This window comes from Anomaloglossus baeobatrachus, chromosome 12, assembly GCF_048569485.1.
Source record: "Anomaloglossus baeobatrachus isolate aAnoBae1 chromosome 12, aAnoBae1.hap1, whole genome shotgun sequence".
Lineage (NCBI taxonomy): Eukaryota > Metazoa > Chordata > Amphibia > Anura > Aromobatidae > Anomaloglossus > Anomaloglossus baeobatrachus.
In genome coordinates, this window is record NC_134364.1 from 140,396,952 (window position 1) to 140,414,605 (window position 17,654).

Sequence of the window (17,654 nt, forward strand, 5' to 3'; positions counted from 1 at the left end):
GTAAGGACATCTATGGTTTGATTTCTTTGCCTGTGTGGATTGGATCGGTTGTTCCCGACATCGGATGATAAGTTCAGGTCAATGGCAGCTTTAGAAATATATTTACCTAGAAATCTGGTGACGTGTTGAATACTTATTTCACACACTGTAAGTAGGATTGGTGCAGGTTCCCGCTCTCACACCTGTGGCGGTTGAGCTTACTGACTGCATCAGATAAATATTCACATATCAGATAAGCTAAGTGGTGGGGAATGGGGCGTCTTTGCTGGAGATGGGGGGGAGGGGGGGGGCTGCACCTAACAGCAGAATACAAAATGATAATTGGCTGATGCTTTTTCCCAGAATTCTTGCAGGCTCCAGGCACAGCTCTCACAGAAAGCCATGCTTAGTAGATCAGGACACCCAGGCGCACTATACAGGGGGAGGGTGGATGCCCCGGACGTCGTATACCAGCCGCCGCCTTTATTTGGAAGTCTTTTATGGACAGTCGGACATAAAATATACGGCCGTTCGGAGAGCGAGGAAAACATCTCACAGACTGAAATATTTAAGAGGTTTGATCCTGCGGCCTCCGCCATGTTCTGGAGGATGGGGGCTTTAATAATGCATCGCTCATAATCTGCTGTGTAGACGGCTGCGCCGGGGGGCGGGGGGCTTACAGCCATATATCACCAAGACTCTAATAAACACGTCACTCGCACCGCGCCACAAACTCAATCCAATCATCCCAGTGAACAGACGCCATGTCTGACGCAGTGCCGGCTCTGCGGTATTATACCGTGGCGACAGGGGACCATTAACCCCTCCACTTCCACGCTAAGAGAAAACAAAAAGTGAGGAACAACTGACTACCGCCCCAAACATCCACCATCAGTCTATGGACTACTCCCGCCACCGTTACTGATTTCTGATGCTGATCCATTTGCTGCTGCATGTATCTCACCAGTCACTGACTAATTATTATGCAGTCACTGAGCACTGACCATCATTACCCATCAGTCCGCAGGAAGGACAAAAATGGGTCCACCCCTCTCTTATAGAGATTACGGCTGCTACATGAATTGCCATGTTACATGCTGGGCTCTCCAGGCTTAATGGTGATTCTGTGGTATAAGAGATATTGACCAATTACCTGTGTAGTTGCAGCACAGTGCACATAATATCAGTCTCAATGTGATTTCATGTCTGCTGCACACCGTCATGTGTGATGCTGGCAACTGCTGAGTAATATATGGAAAAAAAAAACAACTGTAACAAGCCCAGACAAGTTGCCACTGACTAGTAGTGAGTTCTAAAGAATAAAAACAGTTAACACACTGAGCTGCAGGGTGAAATACTGGGATATCTCACACCATGGGTGTGTACAGAGAGCTATCATCTCCTATGCAAGTTCCCAGTGAGACACATGTAGAGTTACAGCCGGGCAGATACAGAAAACAGGTATCATGGGGAGAACATACAAACTCTTTACAGATGTTTTCCCTAGTTGGATTTGAGTCCAGGCCCATAGTGCTGCACAACAGTAGTGCTAAGTACTGAGCTCTCATGCTGCCCCAGTATGACTTCTTGGAGAATAATAGATGGTCTTCATTTGAGTGTCTGTACCAAAGCATGGAAGACTTTTGTGACGCCACTGCACTGACTGATAGTGGGAAGTAAAGAGTTTAAACAGTTAACCCACTGAGCTGTGGTGTGAAATGCTAGGATATCGAAAGTATGGCGATATCATTATTATTATTGCCATCATTTTCTTTCCAAATTCCCAGCGAGACACATGCACACTGGTAGCCAGGCAGATACAGGAAACTCATGTCACGGGGAGAACATACACATTTTTGCATATGTTTTCCTTGGTTGGATTTGAACCCAGGACCCCAGCGCTGCACCGTAGTAATGCTAAGCACTGTGCCCCCATGCTGCGTCAGTATGACTGCTTAGAAAATAATAGACGGTCTCCATTTGCGTGTCTGTACTGTGGCATGGCAGACTTTCGTGATGTGTCCGGTGGCCCCCAGCAGACGAGCGTGTGATGAATCTCTGAGGTGTGGGGGTTGCCTGACAGTCCGCAATCTAGAATCAGACTTCAGGAGAACTCCGTGTACCACATTGATTTTCTGATCCTCTCCAGGATGCCTGTAAATAAGAGAGATGAGAGAATGACACGGATGAGAGGCTGGCAGACCGAGGAGATGGCGGCAAAATGTATGCTGCCTGAAAGGCCCATTACATCCGCCCGCTCCCGGGAGACTGCGCTCTGCTCCTCAAACCCTAAGAGACATACCTGCTGGAAATGTGCTGGGGCCTTCACACCTACACCGCGCTCTCCGGGCCGGCCGTCCAGATCGCAGCGCACACACATCGCCACCACACCAGGGGGAATAATGGAAATTAATTTGGCACAGAGGACGCTCTCAAGAAGGCTCTTCATCCGCCTCACTGCCGCGCTGAGATCACACATCACTATGTGCATGCTAGCCGCAAGCTCCAGACACACTGACCGGGAACCTCATACAGGGGTGCAATATCCGGAAAGAGCACGGCCTAGGATATTACAAGAAGCTCACAATGTACAAATGTAATCCAGAACCACAGATCAAGAAATATTCAATACAGAGATATAATCAAGAACTTTGGTAGCAGGTGCTCACAATCCAGAACCTCAATAAGAAGAACCCATAATCTAAAGACAAAATACAAAACCTTGAGCAAGAAGCTTAGAATCTAGAGCCTCAGCACAATGAATATACAAGCTAAATATATAACCCAGAGCCATAGTTCAACGCACTTACAATACAAAAGAACTAGAATACCAATGCAAAGGAAATATAATCCAGAACCTAAATACACAGAATAGACAATCTAGAAATATAATCCCAAACCTCAGTACAATGAGTTTATAAGGTAGATATTTAATCCAGACCCACAATGCCGAGAATATACAATGTAAGTATATAATCCAGACTCTCAGTATAATAAATGTTTAATCTAGATATGTAATTCAGAACCGCAGTACAATGTGTTTGTAATAGAGATATTATCCAGAACCACAGTACAGACAATATGAAATCTAAAGATATAATCCAAAACCTTAGTACAATGAAAATATGATCTAGAGATATAATGCAAAGCCTCAGAACAACGAATATACAAGCTACACGTATAATCCAGAGCCTCAGTACAAAGAATATACAAGCTACACATATAATCCAGAGCCTCAGTACAAAGAATATACAAGCTACACATATAATCCAGAGCCTCAGTACAAAGAATATACAAGCTACACATATAATCCAGAGCCTCAGTACAAAGAATATACAAGCTACACATATAATCCAGAGCCTCAGTACAAAGAATATACAAGCTACACATATGATCCAGAACCTCAGTACAAGGAATATAAAATCTAGAAATATAATCCATAGCCTCAGTACAAGGGACATAGAATCTAGAAATATATTCCAGAACCTCAGTACAAGAAATATAAAATCTAGAGATACAATCCAGAACCTCAGGACAAGGGACATATAATCTAGGTATATATATATAATCCAGAGCCTCAGTACAAGGAATATACGATGTATAAATATACTCCAGAGCGTCGATACAATGAATGTACAATCTACAGATATAATCTATAACCTCAGTGCAAGGGACATAGAATCTAGATATATAATCCAGAACCGCAGTACAAGGGACATAGAATCTAGATATATAATCCAGAACTTCAGTACACGGAATATACAACCTACAGATATAATCTAGAACCTCAGTAAAAAGAATATACAATCCTGAGATACAATCCAGAACCTCAGTACAAGGGACATAGAATCTAGAAATATATTCCAGAACCTGAGCACAAGGGACATATAATCTATATAATCCAGAGCCTCGGTACAAGGAATATACAATCTATAAATTTAATCCAGAGCGTCGATACAATGGATGTACAATCTACAGATATACAGTCATATGAAAAAGTTTGGGCACCCCTATTAATGTTAACCTTTTTTCTTTATAACAATTTGGGTTTTTGCTATTTCAGTTTCATATATCTAATAACTGATGGACTCAGTAATATTTCTGGATTGAAATGAGGTTTATTGTACTAACAGAAAATGGGCAATCCGCATTTAAACAAAATTTGACCAGTGCGAAAGTATGGGCACCTCAACATAAAAGTGACATTACTATTTTGTAGATCCTCCTTTTGCAGAAATCCCAGCCTCTAGTCGCTTCCTGTAGCTTTTAATGAGTTCCTGGATCCTGGATGAAGATAGATTTGAACATTCCTGTTTACAAAACAATTCCAGTTCAGTTAAGTTTGATGGTCGCCGAGCATGGACAGCCGCTTCACATCATCCCACAGATGTTCAATGATATTCAGGTCTGGGGACTGGGATGGCCATTCCAGAACATTGTAATTGTTCCTCTGCATGAATGCCTGAGTAGATTTGGAGCGGTGTTTTGGATCATTGTCTTGCTGAAATATCCATCCCCTGCGTAACTTCAACTTCATCACTGATTCTTGCACATTATTGTCAAGAATCTGCTGATACTGAGTTGAATCCATGCGACCCTCAACTTTAACAAGATTCCCGGTGCCGACATTGGCCACACAGCCCCAAAGCATGATGGAACCTCCACCAAATTTTACTGTGGGTAGCAAGTGCTTTTTTTGGAATGACGTGTTTTTTTTGCCTCCATGCATAACGCCTTTTTGTATGACCAAACAACTCAATCTTTGTTTCATCAGTCCACAGGACCTTCTTCCAAAATGTAACTGGCTTGTCCAAATGTGCTTTTGCATACCTCAGGCGACTGTGTTTGTGGCATGCTTGCAGAAACGGCTTCTTTCGCATCACTCTCCCATACAGCTTCTCCTTGTGCAACGTGCGCTGTATTGTTGACCGATGCACAGTGAAACCATCTGCAGCAAGATGAAGCTGCAGGTCTTTGGAGGTGATCTGTGGATTGTCCTTGACTGTTCTCACCATTCTTCTTCTCTGCCTTTCTGATATTTTTCTTGGCCTGCCACTTCTGGGTTTAACAAGAACTGTACCTGTGTTCTTCCATTTCCTTACTATGTTCCTCACAGTGGAAACTGACAGTTTAAATCTCTGAGACAACTTTTTGTACCTTCCCCTGAACAACTATGTTAAATAATCTTTGTTTTCAGATCATTTGAGAGTTGATTTGAGGAGCCCATGATGCCACTCTTCATAGGAGATTCAAATAGGACAACAACTTGCAAGTGGCCACCTTAAATACCTTTCTCATGATTGGATACACCTGCCTATGAAGTGCAAAGCTCAATGAGGTTACAAAACCAATTTAGTGCTTTAGTAAGTCAGTAAAAAGTAACTAGGAGTGTTCAAATCAAGAAATTGATAAGGGTACCCATACTTCTGCACCGGTCAAATTTTGTTTAAATGTGGATTGCACATTTTCTGTTAGTACAATAAACCTCATTTCAATCCAGAAATATTACTCAGTCCATCAGTTATTAGATAAATGAAATTGAAATAGCAAAAACCCAAATTGTTCTAAAGAAAAAAGGTTAACATTAATAGGGGTGCCCAAACTTTTTCATGTGACTGCAATCTGTAACCTCAGTGCAAGGGACATATAATCTAGATATATATATCTATATATATATATATATATATATATATATATATATATATATATATATATATATATATATAGATATAGATATATATATATATATATATATATCGTATCAACCGGCTGTTTTACAAAGGGCCGGTATGTTTTGCAGAAGCGTGGGTGCTCTGCAATGTGAAGTTGGCTGGGACCTGTGGTTCCACAGGATTGCATTACATGCAGAGCCATGGAAGGGTGTGTGATGCTGATTACACACTCCTTACCACCTGTGGGTGCGGCTCCAAAGGTGTAAGCAATCCTGTCCTGGAGGAGAGTGTCTAGGGCAGTCTAGGGAGAGACCGGCTCTAGACTTCAGTGTGTGTGCTGGAGACGGTGAGAGCAGAAGCAGGGTGTTTTTGCTCTGCTCAGGAGACCTTCTCCTGAAGGAAGGGGCTTTTAGGTCCATGTGTAAAGCCTGGCTGGAGCCAGGGGGAACTTGGTAAGGACACTAGCCACCTTCAGAGGAAGGTAACCCGGATTGGACTTTAAGGATAAAGCCAAGTACTGACAAGGGTCAGTGACACGTGTGATGAAGTCCAAGAGTGTGTGGACTTTACGTTATGTGTTGGACTTTGAGGATAAAGCCAAGACATGGCATCTTTCTGTTATGGGACCTAGCATGGTTTATTTGAGCTGTTAATAAACCATATGGTCTGTTTAAGAGACAAATTGTTCCGGTGTGCGTTAATCCCGATACCTGGCGTGTGGCCCCCATACACTCAGGGCCCCACATCGTTACAATATATATATATATAAAATCCAGAACCTCAGTACAAGGAATGTACAATCTACAGATATAATCTAGAACATCAGTACAAGGGATATAGAATCCAGATATATAATACAGAACCTCAGCAGTACAAGGATATACAATCTAGAGATATAATCCAGAACCTCAACACATGGGACATTAGAATATATATATATATATATATATATATACATATATATATATATATATATATTCCAGAGCCTCAGTACAAGGAATGTACAATCTACAGATATAATCTAGAAATATATATTCCAGAGCCTCAGTACAAGGAATATACAATCTATAAATCTAATCCAGAGCCTCAGTACAATGAATGTACAATCCTGAGATACAATCCAGAACCTGTAATATATATATACATATTATATAATTCAGAACCTCAGTAAATATAATAATTATAATATTTATTCATTTATATAGCGCTGTTAATTCCACAGCGCTTTACATACAATGGCAAAAGGAATATAAAATCTAGAGATATAATCCAGAACCTCAGTACAAGGAATATTCATAGTTACATAGTTACTAAGGTTGAAAAAAGACCTAGGTCATTCTAGTTCAACCTTCCTCCACCAGTTCTACATTTGGTCACTAAAGGGCCATTTACACGCTGCAACATCGCTAACGATATATCGTCGGGGTCACGGTGTTTGTGACGCACATCCGGCGTCGTTAGCGACATCGCAGCGTGTGATAGGCTGGAGCGACGCTCAATGATCGCAAAAGAGGCAAAAATTGTTTGTCTGAGAGAGGTCGTTTTTTTAAGAAATATCGTTGTCTGGTCAGTATCAATGTTGTTCGTCGTTCCTGCGGCAGCAGACATCGCTATGTGTGACACCGCAGGAACGACGAACCTCACCTTACCTGCGTCCACCGGCAATGAGGAAGGAAGGAGGTGGGTGGCATGTTCCCAGGCTGCTCATCTCCGCCCCTCCTCTGCTATTGGACGGCTGCCGTGTGACGTCGCTGTGACGCCGCACGAAGAACCGCCCCCTTAGGAGGTGGATCGCCGGCAATAGTGACGTCGCAGGGAAGGTAAGTCCGTGTGACGGGTGTTAGCGATGTTGTGTGCCACAGGCAGCGATTTGCCCGTGACGCACAACCGACGGGGGCGGGTACGCTCGCTAGCGATATCGGTACCGATATTGCAGCGTGTAAACTACCCTTAAGTAATTTATAACCAACAATGTTGTGTACTGAGGAAATCCTCCGCCCTGATATAAAGCTGTTATAGTATCTGCCATTACTACCTCTTGTGGTAGGGCATTCCACAGTCTGACTGCTCTAACTGTAAAGAACCCTTTCCTATTTAGGTGTCGGAATCGCTTTTCTTCCACTCGCAGTGAGTGCCCCCTGGTCCTTAGTATTGTCTTTGGAAGAAATAAGTCATGTGCCAGTCCTTTATATTGACCACACATGCAGTGGCGTAACTAGAGTTTGATGGGCCCTGGTGCAAAATTTGGACCGGGGTCCCCCCTCCACGTACACCAACACTTAGGGTACAGGATAATGACACTGACACTCGGGGTACAGGATAATGATGCTGACACTTGGCTCTTACCCTCAGCACCCAGGTTTCCCATGATCTGAAATCCCTCTATCAGCACCCAGCTTTCCCATGTTCTGATATCCATCTTGTCCTCGGCACCCAGCTTCCCCATGCTCTGCTATACATCTTTCCCTCAGCACCCAGCTTTCCCATATCAGAGCATGGGAAAGCTGGGTGCTGAGAGAAGATGTATAGCAGAGCATGGGAAAGCTGGGTGCTGAGGGAAAGAGCCTTTTTCCCTCAGAACAAAACATTCCTATCCCATGCTTGTATCTTTGTCCCCCCTTGTATATAGTTCTCCAAATACTATAATGCCCCCCACATAGCCTTCCATATAGTATAAAGGGTCCCACATAACCCTTCATATATTAGAATGCACCTCCATAGTCCTCTATGTATTATAATTCACCCATAGTTCTCCATATATTATACTGCACCACAGTCCTCCATGGTTTATAACGCACCCCCATAGTCCTCCATGTATAAAGTAGCCTCCATAGTCCTCCATATATTATAATGTAGCCCTCATAGTCCTACAGTCATGGACAAAAGTTTTGAGAATGACACCACAATGCTACTTTCACATGATCTGTTGCCCTCTGGTTTTTAATTGTGTTTGTCTGATGTTTACATCACATACAGAAATATAATTGCAATCATATTATGAGACCAGAAGGTTCTATTGACAGTTAGAATGAGTTACTGCAGCAAGTCAATATTGCAGTGTTGCCCCTTCTTCTTCAGGACCTCTGCAATTCTCCCTGGCAGCTCTCAATCATCTTCTGGAGCAAATCCTGACTGATAGCTGTCTTTTCTTGCATAAGCAATGCTTGCATTTTGCCAGAATTTGTTGGTTTTTGTTTGTCCACCCGTCTCTTGATGATTGCCCACAAGTTCTCAATGGGATTAAGGTCTGGGGAGTTTCCAGGCCATGGACCCAAAATCTCTATGTTTTGTTCCATGAGCCATTTAGTGATCACCTTTGCTTTATGGCAAGGTGCTCCATCATGCTGGAAAAGGCATTGTTGGGCGCCAAACTGCTCTTGGACAGTTGGGAGAAGTTGCTCTTGGAGGACATTCTGGTACATTCTTTATTCATGGCTGTGTTTTTAGGCAAGACTGTGAGTGGTGCGATTCCCTTGGCTGAGAAGCAACCCCACACATGAATGGTTTCCGGATGCTTAACAGTTGGCATGAGACAAGACTGGTGGTATCGCTCACCTCTTCTTCTCCTAATAAGCTGTTTTCCAGATGTCCCAAACAATCGAAAAGGGGATTCATCTGAGAAAATGACTTTACCAGAGTCCTCAGCAGTCCACTCCCTGTACCTTCTGCAGAATATCAGTCGGTCCCTGATGTTTTTTCTGGAGAGAAGTGGCTTCTTTGCTCCCTCCTTGAAACCAGGCCTTGCTCAAAGAGTCTCCGCCTCACAGTGCGTGCAGAAGCCCTCACACCAGCCTGCTGCCATTGCTGAGCTAGCTCGCCACTGCTGGTAGTCCCATCCAGCAGCTGAAACAGTTTTAAGATACGGTCCTGGCGTTTGCTGGTCCTTCTTGGGCACCCAGGAGCCTTTTTGGCAACAATGGAAGCTCTCTCCTTTAAGTTCTTGATGATGCGATAGATTGTTGACTGAGGTGCAATCTTTGTAGCTGCGATACTCTTCCCTGTTAGGCCATTTTTGTGCAGAGCAATGATGACTGCACGTGTTTCTTTAGAGATAACCATGGTTAACTGAAGAGAAACAATGATACCAAGCACCAGCCTCCTTTTAAAGTGTCCAGTGGTGTCATTCTTACTTAATCATGACTGATTGATCGCCAGCCCTGTCCTCATCAACACCCACACCTGTGTTAATGGAACAATCACTAAAACAATGTTAGCTGCTCCTTTTAAGGCAGGAATGCAATGATGTAGAAATGTGTTTTGGGGGTTAAAGTTCATTTTCTTTGCCAATATTGACTTTGCAAGTAATTGCTGTTAAGCTGATCACTCTTTATGACATTCTGGAGTATATGCAAATTGCCATTAGAAAAACTGAAGCAGTAGACTTTGTAAAAATTAATATTTGTAGCATTCTCAAAACTTTTGGCCATGACTGTATATGTATTACAATGCAGCCCCATAAACCTTCATATTGTATTATGCAGCCCCATACTCCTCCATGTATAATGCACCCATATAGTCCATGTATAAGATGTCTCCGTCATGTTTATTATGCAGCCCCATAGACCTCCATGTATAATGCAGCCCCATAGACCTCCATGTATCATGCAGCCACATAGACCTCCATGTTTCATGCAGCCAGCCCCCCCAGGGTCTCTATGTGTCCGGCAGCCAGCCCCCTCCACGGCCTCCATGTGTCATGCAGCCAGTCCCCCCCTTGCCCAGGGCCTCCATGGGGCCTGGCTGCAGGACACATGGAGTTCTTGGGGGGGAACCTGGCTGCAGGACACATGGAGGCACTGGGGGGGGGCTGGCTGCAGGACACATGAAGTCCTTGGGCTGCAGGCTCCCCCAAAGGACTCCATGTGTCCTGCAGCCAGCCCCCACCAGGGCCTCCATTTGTCCTGCAGCCACCACCCCCCCAGGGCCTCCATGTGTTCTACAGCCAGGGCCCCCCAAGGACTCCATGTGTCCTGCTGCCAGGCCCCCCTTTAGGCCTCCATGTGTCCTGCTGCCAGGCCCCCCCCAAGGACTCCATGTGTCCTGCAGACAGCCCCCCCCAGGGCCTCCATGTATCCTGCAGCCAGGCCCCCCCAAGGACTCCATGTGTCTTGCAGCCAGCCCCCTCCAAGGACTCCATGTGTCCTGCAGCCAAGCCCCCTCCAAGGACTCTATGTGTCCTGCAGCCAGGGCCCCCCAAGGACTCCATGTGTCCTGCAGCCAGGCCCCCCCCAGGGCCTCCATGTATCCTGCAGCCAGGGCCCCCCCAAGGACTCCATGTGTCCTGCAGCCAGCCTCCCTGTGTACTCACTGATTTATAAAAAAAAATAAAAAAAACAAGTACTCCCCTCTCTTCTCCTTCCACCGCAGTTCTGTCCTCGCCTCTACTTGTTTCACCGCTGCCCGTCCTCACTTCTGTCCTCGTTCCCCAGTGGCTCCGGTTGGCGTCCTCTTGCGCTCTATGCAATATCAAAGCAGTGTGCGGTGACGGGAGCGCGGTGAGTGACAGGAGTGCGGTGACGGGAGTGTGGTGAGTGATGGGAGCGTGGTGACGGGAGCGAAGTGAGTGACGGGAGCTCGGTGAGTGACGGCAGCACGGTGATGGGAGCGTGGTAACGGGAGCGCAGTGAGTGATGGGAGCTCGGTGACGCCACTGCTGACACCAGGCAGGGGGGCCCGGTGTCAGCGGCGGCGACCGGGTCATATAGCAGCCGCCGTGCTGTGTGGTCTGCGGCAGAACAGCGCAGCTACTCTCACAGAAAGGAGCTGGCTGCTGATCTGCCGGGCGGCCGCGGGCCCCTAACCTCCCGGGCCCGTTCGCAATCGCGACCGCTGCGACCGTTAGTGTTAGTTACACCCCTGCACACATGTATTTATACATATAAATGAGATCTCCTCTGAGACGTCTTTTTTCTAAGCTAAACAGATCTAATTTTTTCAACCTCTCATCATACGGGCGGCCTCCATCCCTCTCATCATACGGGCGGCCTCCATCCCTCTCATCATACGGGCGGCCTCCATCCCTCTCATCATACGGGCAGCCTCCATCCCTCTCATCATACGGGCGGCCTCCATCCCTCTCATCATACGGGCGGCCTCCATCCCTCTCATCATACTGGCGGCCTCCATCCCTCTCATCATACGGGCGCCCTCCAACCCTCTCATCATACGGGCGCCCTCCAACCCTCTCATCATACGGGCGGCCTCCATTCCTCTCATCATACAGACGCCCTCCAACCCTCTCATCATACGGACGCCCTCCAACCCTCTCATCATACGGGCTGTGAAGATGTAATTTACCCTCTCACTGTATATGCTGTGATACTATGTCATGATATGTATATTTCTCTGGTTGTATTAGTTGTAATTCATGTATTTTCTTGGGGGAGCTACTGGTCTCAATGTGTCTCTCTCATACAATTGTAGCCTTGGCATCTAATGTGATTATGTAAATAGCCTGTCCTCTTCTTTCCAGAGTTGTGTATCTAATCTGTAATTGCATTGGCCAGTGAAGGAATAGTCATTGTTCTGCACAGCAGGGGATCCCTTCATCTACTGTGGCTGGCAGACATATTGGAGCCCTGTGATGGACCAAACCATTGATGATAGGATGTGTGACCCCCACCCCCTGAACAAACATGGTGGGCTGGTCAAGGAGCACAGACAATGCATTTCCCTTTTTGTAACTTCAGAGTGAGCTGAAACTAAAGAGAGGAAGGCGCTCCAGCCTGGGTGGCTGTGGACACGGACGGAGCTAGGCCAGTGTGGCGGCCCGTGGGATTGTGTGGAACTCTTTGCACTACTGTAAGGACGATTGCTTTGTTATCCGGTCCGAGGATTGTCGGGAAGGGCCCCCGAATCTGTTTTACGTGGACTTATCGTGTGCTGTTCCAGTGTTCTTGTGAATAAACCTGTTGGATCGTTCCTCGGCCTCGTCCATCCTTTGCTCTCTTGTACACCCCCGTCACAAACTGGTTGGCAGCGCTGGGATCAGAGCAGAAGGAATGGAGGACAATGGCTCAACATCAGGAACCAGCACTGCAGAGTACAAGACCTGGACTTTGGGGAGCCTGCAATCAAAGGCCCGTGAAGTAGGAGTTCGTTTCAAAGGACTCTCCAAGGAGCAGCTGATTGAGGCGCTAGATGGAGTCTGTTCGCAAAATGACGTGGAGGAAGGATCCTCACAGCAAACGGAAGAAAGACGGCAGCCGGAGGTGAATACCCAAAAAAGCCAATGGGTTGTGTGGTACAAGGAGGAGATGGCACTGCTTGGAGATGAGGCCACCATAGAAGATAAGAGGGAGGCCATGCGTGGAGCTAAAGAGAAGGAGCGCAGGATGGAGGAGATGGCACTGCTGGATAAGGAGCTCGCTGTGGAAGCCGCGAGAGGTTCCAGACAGACTGTAACCCCAGCACCCATCATGAGGGAACTTCCCAGGGTGTCCCGCAAAGACTTTAAGCCGTTTAATGAGGCTGCAGGCGACATTGAGGGCTTCTTCCAGGACTTTGAGCATCAGTGTCGATTAATGGAAGTCCCGGACAGGGAGCGTGTCCGGCATCTGGTTGGGCTCCTAGAGGGGGGAGCTGCTGAAGCTTATAGAGCTATGGACCCTCGGTGGAACTGTGAGTATGCGGATATTAAACAGACTATTCTAGAACATTATGCTGTGACCCCAGACACTTACAGGACTCAGTTCCGTGCTTTAGCCTGTGATGGGGAAGTGTCTTTTAAGATATATGCTCATAGACTCAAACAAATATGTAATCGCTGGCTGGAGGCAGAGGAGGCCTTATCTTGGGAGACCTTCCTGCAGGTCATCCTAAAAGAACAATTCTTTGCCCAGTGCCCCGCTGAGATCCGGGAATGGGTGCGTGAGAGAAAACCAGCGACAGTGGAGGAAGCTGCTGCTCTCGCTGATGAGGCTCTCACCATCAAGCCTCAGTGGAGGGTTCTGTTGGAGGATGGAGAGACGCCTAACAGCTCCACAACACCGGATGCCCCCAGTTATTCTGTCCCCATTGTTCCCCGTTCCTCTAAGCCACCACATGTTGATACCCGTGTTAATGTGCCTCCAGTTGCTTCTACTGCACTTTCTGGAATACGCCGGGGAGAGGAAGTAACAGAGCGCAGGTGTTATGTTTGTAGGCATCCCGGGCATTTGCAGGCCTCATGCCCAGCCAGGCCATGGAGGAATCATCCTCAAACCCCTACAGCACCTTCAGGTGGGAGCCGGCCTCCAAGTTCCCCTACCCCTTACCCAAGAGGACGCCTTGGATGGAGGGAGACCCAGCTCAGATGCTATCAATGTGGACAGCCAGGGCATCGGCAAGTCTCCTGCCCAGCTGTTCAAATGAGGACTGATCCTGCACCCAATCGGATTGTTAATTATTTACAGCCCAGTGCCATGGAGGAAGATGTGGCACCGTTATGTGAGGACTGGCCTAGTGACTCAGCCCCCCATGTTGCACCACCAGGAGTTTACGGGGTGCGACCCGCAGTTATGACGACTTCTGCTCATCGAGGTAAGCACTTGCAGGAGGTTGTGCTGGATGGACAGAGACTTGTTGGATTTTGTGACTCGGGTGCTTTCCTCACACTGGCTGATCCCCGAGTGGTTCGGCCTGAGGCAATCCATAGAGGACCTGGGATTGTTATTGAACTGGCTGGTGGACAATGGAGGACTATTCCCACAGCCACTGTGGATCTGAACTTTGGTTTTGGGGTCAGGCGATGTGTGGTTGGGGTGATGGGTGGTCTGCCTGCAGCTGTTCTCCTGGGCAATGATGTGGGAGAGCTACGATGCCAATTCGTGGCTGCATGAAGCCACATGTAAGTAACGCTCTGCCTGTGTGTACTTAACCAGTGACCTGTAGAGGTCCCTAGTACGTACACAAGTTGGGAGGGGGAGGGATTGTGAAGATGTAATTTACCCTCTCACTGTATATGCTGTGATACTATGTCATGATATGTATATTTCTCTGGTTGTATTAGTTGTAATTCATGTATTTTCTTGGGGGAGCTACTGGTCTCAATGTGTCTCTCTCATACAATTGTAGTCTTGGCATCTAATGTGATTATGTAAAAAGCCTGTCCTCTTCTTTCCAGAGTTGTGTATCTAATCTGTAATTGCATTGGCCAGTGAAGGAATAGTCATTGTTCTGCACAGCAGGGGATCCCTTCATCTACTGTGGCTGGCAGACATATTGGAGCCCTGTGATGGACCAAACCATTGATGATAGGATGTGTGACCCCCACCCCCTGAACAAACATGGTGGGCTGGTCAAGGAGCACAGACAATGCATTTCCCTTTTTGTAACTTCAGAGTGAGCTGAAACTAAAGAGAGGAAGGAGCTCCAGCCTGGGTGGCTGTGGACACGGACGGAGCTAGGCCTGTGTGGCGGCCCGTGGGATTGTGTGGAACTCTTTGGACTACTGTAAGGACGATTGCTTTGTTATCCGGTCCGAGGATTGTCGGGAAGGGCCCCCGAATCTGTTTTACGTGGACTTATCGTGTGCTGTTCCAGTGTTCTTGTGAATAAACCTGTTGGATCGTTCCTCGGCCTCGTCCATCCTTTGCTCTCTTGTACACCCCCGTCACACGGGCGCCCTCCATTCCTCTCATCATATGGGCGGCCTCCATTCCTCTCATCATACGGGCGCCCTCCAACCCTCTCATCATACGGGCGCCCTCCAACCCTCTCATCATACGGGCGGCCTCCATTCCTCTCATCATACAGACGCCCTCCAACCCTCTCATCATACGGGCGCCCTCCATTCCTCTCATCATATGGGCGGCCTCCATTCCTCTCATCATACGGACGCCCCCCAACCCTCTCATCATACGGGCGCCCTCCATCCCTCTCATCATACGGGCGCCCTCCAACCCTCTCATCATACGGGCGGCCTCCATTCCTCTCATCATACAGACGCCCTCCAACCCTCTCATCATACGGGCGCCCTCCATTCCTCTCATCATACGGGCGCCCTCCATTCCTCTCATCATACGGGCGGCCTCCATTCCTCTCATCATACGGGCGCCCTCCATTCCTCTCATCATACGGGCGGCCTCCATCCCTCTCATCATACGGGCGGCCTCCATCCCTCTCATCATACGGGCGGCCTCCATTCCTCTCATCATACGGGCGGCCTCCATTCCTCTCATCATACGGGCGGCCTCCATTCCTCTCATCATACGGGCGGCCTCCATTCCTCTCATCATACGGGCGGCCTCCATTCCTCTCATCATATGGGCGGCCTCCATTCCTCTCATCATACGGGCGGCCTCCATTCCTCTCATCATACGGGCGCCCACCATTTCTCTCATCATTCGGGCGCCCACCATTTCTCTCATCATACGGGCGGCCTCCATTCCTCTCATCATACGGGCGCCCTCCATTCCTCTCATCATACGGGCGGCCTCCATTCCTCTCATCATACGGGCGCCCTCCATTCCTTTCATCATACGGGCGCCCTCCATTCCTCTCATCATACGGGCGCCCACCATTTCTCTCATCATACGGGCGCCCTCCATTCCTCTCATCATACGGGCGCCCACCATTTCTCTCATCATACGGGCGGCCTCCATTCCTCTCATCATACGGACGCCCTCCAACCCTCTCATCATACGGGCGGCCTCCATTCCTCTCATCATACGGACGCCCTCCATTCCTCTCATCATACGGGCGCCCTCCATTCCTCTCATCATACGGGCGACCTCCATTTCTCTCATCATACGGGCGCCCTCCATTCCTCTCATTATACGGGCGCCCACCATTTCTCTCATCATACGGGCGGCCTCCATTCCTCTCATCATACGGACGCCCTCCAACCCTCTCATCATTCGGGCGGCCTCCATTCCTCTCATCATACGGGCGCCCTCCATTCCTCTCATCATACGGGCGCCCTCCATTCCTCTCATCATACGGGCGCCCACCATTTCTCTCATCATACGGGCGGCCTCCATTCCTCTCATCATACGGGCGGCCTCCATTCCTCTCATCATACGGGTGCCCTCCATTCCTCTCATCATACGGGCGGCCTCCATTCCTCTCATCATACGGGCGGCCTCCATTCCTCTCATCATACGGGCGGCCTCCATTCCTTGTAGTAGTCCAATCTAGAGATATAATCCAGAACCTCAGTGCAAGGAAAATACAATTGACACTGTGACAAAGAGCTAACAATCTACTAGCATTCCATTCCATTACCAATGTGCAAAAAGTTTTCCAGCAAACACCATGAGTGTGGGGAGTGACGGCTGCAGAGATCGAGATCCTGGGGTGGGGGGTGAAGGAGGCAGTAACCATGGTAATATATTAGGATGTTGCTGCTCATTTTAAATGCTTAGAAATGTACAATAATCCAAAAATATGCATTGGGGAGACATTAAGAGCGCAGTTCATAGCGCGTGATAGTTTTAGATGGGCGTACGAGGAATTGGCGTTTCCTGCAGTGCGCAGCGTCTTCTGACCCGGGGTGGGGGATTCTGTGTGAACGGCTCAGGCCAATTCCCCTGTGATGTACCTGTAAGACGAGGCGGGGGTAATTACTCAGCTTTTCCCATATCTCTGTCACATGACAACCATTACGCCCGTCTGGAATTATTTTTATCGTAATTGGTGTATTTTCGGTTCATTCAGAGCCGGTTCCTGAAGCTTTCACAAACCGTTCTCGCCAGACACCGATCTGTTTAAAGAACAAAAACTCAATGTGCGTCGAAAAGAGAGAGCGGTAGAAGCGAGGCGATCACTACTGCCGTCTCTAACCGCAGCCCCTTCACTATGGTTCATTTTCGCCTTCACCATACTGCTCGGACCCCATTGTTCAACCTTTCAGAGTAGTGGAAAGACCACCATTGACGATGGCAATGACCATGTGATTGCAATCGGAGTCTCTCAAAGCGACATTTTATAGCTTTCTGCCCAGTCAAGGAGCAACACTTCAGCCGTGCACCTGACAAATGACGGGGTGGACGGATTTTGTGCTATATTTCATCATGTTTAATA

General features: G+C 47.7%; 1 long non-coding RNA gene across 1 annotated transcript in view; it reads left to right on the forward strand.

The window, feature by feature from the left end:
* The first annotated feature begins 408 nt into the window (after positions 1–408).
* LOC142257894 (uncharacterized) overlaps positions 409–17,654 on the forward strand; it is a 33,182-nt gene continuing 15,936 nt past the window's right edge. The window contains exon 1 of the long non-coding RNA XR_012727672.1: positions 409–554. This is a non-coding gene — a long non-coding RNA (uncharacterized LOC142257894). The remainder of the gene's footprint in view (positions 555–17,654) is intronic.